Below are 6,036 nucleotides of genomic sequence, written 5' to 3'. Positions count from 1 at the left end.
CAAGAAAGTTCGGCAAATCACTCAGTATAGCAGAGTTCTTAAGTTTCTTATCAACGATTGAAGCAGTTTTAAGAACCTCCTCTTCAGACACATCACTCACTGTAGCCACAGCTACGGGTGAAACAGGCGAAACTGGCTTCTCTCCACGCACAACAAACTGCTTCAACAGATTTATATGACACATACGGGTTTTACGACGACGATCAGGAGTATGTATAACATAGTTGGTGTCGCTGACCTTCTCTTTGACTTCATAAGGGCCTGAAAATTTAGCTCGAAATACAGAACCAGGGTCAGGTAAAAGAACAAGGACAGAATCACCGGGTTGAAAACTACGATTCACACTTTTCTTATCGTAGTGGGATTTCATTCTTGACTGAGCTATGGTCAAATGTTCCTGAGCGACCTTGCAGGCCACATGCAACCGTTCACGAACAGTGCTTACATAGTCAAGAACAGTCACAGGAGGAGAGTCTTTAGCTAATAACTGTTCACTAAGCAACTTCAAAGGGCCACGCACAGTGTGTCCAAATACAAGATCTGCTGGACTAAAACCAAGACTCTCTTGTTCTGCTTCACGGGCAGCGAACATAAGATATGGAAGACCCTCAGCCCAGTCCTTCCCATGGGCTACACAATAGGAGCGCAACATTGACTTAAGGGTTTGATGAAATCTCTCAAGCGCACCCTGAGACTCTGGGTGATTGGCGCTTGAGAGCTGGTGTTTGATCCCTAACTCAGCAAGGGCTTGTGTGAACACTTTGGATGTAAAATTCGATCCTTGATCAGTTTGTACAATACGGGGCAAACCAAAGGTGGTACAAAACTTCACCAACTCTTTAATTACCACCTGAGCCCTAATGGAACGCAAAGGTACCGCTTCTGGAAAACGTGTAGCAGTACACATGATCGTTAATATATATTCCTGCCCAGTCTTGGACCTAGGTAATGGACCAACACAGTCAACGAGGAGTCGCTCAAAAGGTTCTTTCATTACCGGAATTGGCTGTAAAGGGGCAACTGGTATATTTTTATTTGGTTTCCCAGCCAATTGACAAACAGGGCACGATCTACAAAAATTTGACACATCGGAATTTAGTCCGGGCCAGTAGAAATAGCGGGAAACTCGTCGAAAAGTTTTGGTGACACCCAGATGTCCAGATAACACGTGTTCATGAGCCAGTTTTAACACATGCTCTCGATAACCAACTGGCAATACAATTTGGACAGCAACTTGCGAACCTGGATGGACACCACCTTTCCATTTACGCATGAGCACAGAATTTTCCCAAAAATAGGTTACGTTAGTTTTTGACCCTTCACTAAAGGGAACAGCAGCCTCAATACACTTTACTAACGAAGCATCTAATTTCTGTGCTGCTGTCAACTGTTCCCTACCAACTTTCAAAGGGAATAGTTCTCCATCCTCACTACCAACACAGGTTTCTGGCTCTACACACAAGTCATCCTCCACCGGCTGCCCAGAAGATGGTAAAACCAAAAATGACTCCGAGAGGTCTATCATGTCATTGAATTTAGAAGATTGAGCACGAGTTACAACACACAGGGGAAAACAGTCGGAAAATTCTGTGCCAAATCAACTTGTTCATCCACACTTGGATTATGAACCACAATTGGCCGGGGAAAAACCTCTCCGCCTGCAAGATCATTTCCGAGAATGACTCCTACTCCCTTAACAGGTAACTGAGAACGTACCCCAAGTTTTACAGTCCCTGTCACAAGGTCAGATTTCAAAAAGACGTTGTGGAGAGGAACATTGATGCACTGCATTCCAATTCCACGTATAAGCACGTCTGTACCAGAATAAGTCTCAATAGTGCGAGGTAGTAACTCCTCTAAAATAAATGACTGAACCGAGCCCGTATCCCTCAAAATAGTCACAGGTTTACAGTCAGAGTCCCCCGGAACAGACACTGACCCTGACAAAAGGAAAGGATGATACGACGCATCGGTTGTACAAGTCTCCTCATGTACTGACGGCATGAGCGCAACACTTTTAAATTTGGATGCAGAATTCTTTTCTTTCCAGAGCTCGCAATCAGAAATTAAATGCCCAGAATCAAGACAATAAAAACAAACACGTTTATCCCCTAAAGCCTTTTTCCGACGAACTACTAACGGGGTCTCACTTTTCCCAAAACGTGAAAACCCCCGAGCGAATTCTCCTGATGGAGATTCATCAACAGAAGGTGGCACATTTACACGACGTGCAGTGGAAAACACACTACGGTGAGTCAAGGCGAACTCATCAGCTACGACAGCCGCATCAGAAAGATTTGTAACTCTCTGCTCATTTAAGTGAACAACTATATTTTCTGGTACACAGTTTTTAAAGTCCTCCAGTAAGACCAGCTCCTGAAGCTGAGGAAGAGTCATGATCGCACTGGAGAGACACCACCTCTCAAAAAGGTTCTCTTTTCCCTATAAATTCAACAAACGTCTGTTTGGCTGTTTTCACATGGGTTCTAAATTTTTGACGGTATGCCTCTGGCACCAATTCAAACGCTCTCAAAACTGCAGATTTTACCATATCATAATCAAGGGATTGATCTATTGGGAGTGCCGAACAAACTTCTTGTGCTTTGCCAGAAAGTGTGCACTGCAAAAGCAGAGCCCATACATCTTTTGGCCAGCGCAATTTCATAGCCACCCGTTCAAACGCGCAACAAAATATGAGTCTACTTCGGCTTCTCTAAAGGGAGAGTACGAGTTTAAGGTATTTGCCAACATCAAATTCCGGCTCAGAGGTTGAATTATCACTAGCCTGTTGTACACCTACAGCAGATGACGAGTCAGAAGACGACACTGAGGGGATTCTAGAGCGAGGCATAGGAACTGGCCCTCGATTTAATTCCTGCAAGACGCAAATCTAGCTCGCGCATCTTAATATCCCTATCTGCCTGAGCCTCTATAGCACGAAGCCTGATCCTCTGACCCTCACACTCCTGTTTTTTTATTTGAAGATCTAACTCTCTGAGCTTAACAGCTAACAAAGACTCACCCAAAGACTCAGTCTCTGGCCCAGGAAGAACCTCACCTCTCACAGCATCTGCTGTGACCCCAGATGGTTCCTTGGCCCCAGTGACAGAGTACTCTGGCAAAATGCCTTCATCAACTAACTTTTGTCGCAGAAACTCTTTAATAACTTGCTTGGTATCTTGTCTTGAAACCTCAATATTAAAGAAATCTGCAATTAAAAATAAATCTACCTTCCTGCAACGTTCAAAAACCTCTATGGTAGGAGAAAGAGTAAATGAAACCAAATTCCATAATTCCCACTACCACAGAGGCCTTCTCCTCCACCAAAAGAAAACAGCCAAACAGAACAAGAAAATGAGCAGATACTTACAATTTATACAACCGTCAACTTTTACTCAAATGGATGAGCCCCCACTTGTTACATGCTAGCCAGTTTCTAGTCCAGGGGAACTAGGCTCAGCAAATAACTAGAATGGGAGAGGGAAGGCACCAAGACCTCTTGTCTGTAGTCCAAATAGCACCAGAGTAAACAACAATGAGTTTAAGCTCTTTTTTTTATTATTCAAAACATAAGGAACAAAGTAAAAGGAGTACAAACTTCAGGAGGAGGCCAAAGGCCAACATAACAAACAAAAATAATCTAAATAAGAATTAAAGCTAACTTACCTATACCTTAACCAAAAAAAAAAAGAAAAGAATGACAAATTAACTACCCTAACTCCTTAACTAACCCAAAAACCAGGAGAAAAAGTAATTAAAATAAAAAGGCACCCCCTCCCTACAAACTCCTTACAAAATAAAGAAAACTTAAATATAAAGTTTTACAAGTCTCCCACTTTAGCCACAATAATCAAGGTTTAAATGGCAAACACTTTGGCACCAGAGACAAGAGTCCTAGGTCCTAGGTCCTAGGTCCTAGGTCCTAGGTCCTAGGTCCTAGGTCCTAGGTCCTAGGTCCTAGGTCCTAGGTCCTAGGTCCTAGGTCCTAGGTCCTAGGTCCTAGGTCCTAGGTCCTAGGTCCTAGGTCCTAGGTCCTAGGTCCTCAGCAGCAATCAGCAACCATCTGCCCCTCTCCGCTTGCTCTGTGAAAATGCTGGCTTTATATGCTGGTTTTCTTCCGAGTGCAGCCAATCAGTGGAGTAGTGTTGCCCAGGTAGTAAAACAGCAACAGGTGAAGACAATCAAGTCATAGACAGCAGCAGACTTGGAAAGAAAAACAAAAACAGCAAAGCAAAAAAAAAACAATGCAATACATCAAGATGTAACACATCAGATAGTGAGCTTTAGTTCCCCTGAGGAAAAATTACACTCTTTCTCTGTTATAGGAGAAGAAGACTTGTATAAACTTGTTAAATCATCTAAACCAGCAACATGTGTGTTAGACCCTATTCCATCTAAACTATTAAAAGATTTGCTTCCAGAAGTCATAGATCCTATTTTGAACATTATTAATTCATCATTGTCATTAGGATATGTTCCCAAAACATTTAAACTGGCTGTAGTTAAGCTTCTTATTAAGAAACCACATCTTGATCCCAAAGACTTTTTTTTACAGACCAATTACAGACCAATCTCTAATCTCCCTTTTCTGTTAAAGATACTAGAAAAGGTAGTATCCTCACAACTGTATTCCTTTTTAGAAAAAAATGGTGTCTGTGAGGATTTCCAATCAGGTTTTAGACCATACCATAGTACTGAGACTGCTCTCATTAGAGTCATGAATGACCTGCTTTTATCATCGGATCGTGGTTTTATCTCGTTATTAGTGCTATTAGATCTTAGCGCAGCATTCGATACAATCGATCACAACATTCTCTTGGATAGACTAGAAAACTATGTTGGCATTAGAGGAAGCGCCTTAGCATGGTTTAAATCATATCTATCTGACCGCTATCAGTTTGTAGCATTAAATGAGGAGGTATCATATCAATCACAAGTGAAATATGGAGTTCCTCAAGGCTCAGTGCTAGGACCGTTACTTTTCAACCTGTACATGTTACCTCTGGGAGATATTATCAGGAGTCATGGTGTTAGCTTTCACTGCTATGCTGATGATACTTAGCTCTATATTTCAGCGCAGCCTGGTGATACACACCAAATTGAGAATCTAACAGAATGCATAGTCGATATAAAAAGCTGGATGATGAGTAACTTCCTAATGCTAAATTCTGAAAAAACAGAGGTGCTAATAATTGGACCTAAAAACCCCACATATAATAATCTAGAACACAGCCTGTCACTTGATGGCTGCTCTGTTAATTCTTCATCATCAGTTAGGAACCTAGGTGTGCTGTTGGACAGCAATCTTTCCTTCGAAAATCATGTTTCTAGCATCTGTAAAACTGCGTTTTTCCATCTTAAAAATATATCTAAATTACGACCTATGCTTTCAACCTCTAATGCAGAAATATTAATTCATGCGTTTATGACCTCTAGGTTAGATTATTGTAATGCTTTATTGGGTCGTTGTTCTGCACGCTTAATAAACAAACTTCAGCTAGTCCAAAACGCAGCAGCCAGAGTCCTTACTAGAACTAGGAAGTATGATCACATTAGCCCGGTTCTGTCAACACTGCACTGGCTCCCTATCAAACATCGGATAGATTTTAAAATCTTATTAATTACCTATAAAGCCCTGAATAGTTTAGCTCCTCAATACTTGAGCGAGCTCTTATCACATTATAGTCCTGCACGTCCGCTGCATTCTCAAAACTCTGGCCATTTGATAATACCTAGAATATCAAAATCAACTGTGGGCGGCAGATCCTTTTCCTATCTAGCACCTAAACTCTGGAACAATCTCCCTAAATCTGTTCGAGAAGCAGACACACTCTGCCAGTTTAAATCAAGATTAAAGACACATCTTTTTAACTTAGCCTACACATAACACACCAACACACTTTTTATTATTCAAATCTGTTAAATCCGGGAACACTACTCCTAAAATACAATGTACTTGTGACATCGTAAAAAGAATGGCATCTACGCTAATATTAGTCCTGTCTCTTTCTCAATCTGTTTTCACAGTTTGTATCC

This window comes from Puntigrus tetrazona, chromosome 4 (assembly GCF_018831695.1).
Source record: "Puntigrus tetrazona isolate hp1 chromosome 4, ASM1883169v1, whole genome shotgun sequence".
NCBI classification, from domain to species: domain Eukaryota; kingdom Metazoa; phylum Chordata; class Actinopteri; order Cypriniformes; family Cyprinidae; genus Puntigrus; species Puntigrus tetrazona.
This window is presented reverse-complemented; position numbering follows the sequence as displayed.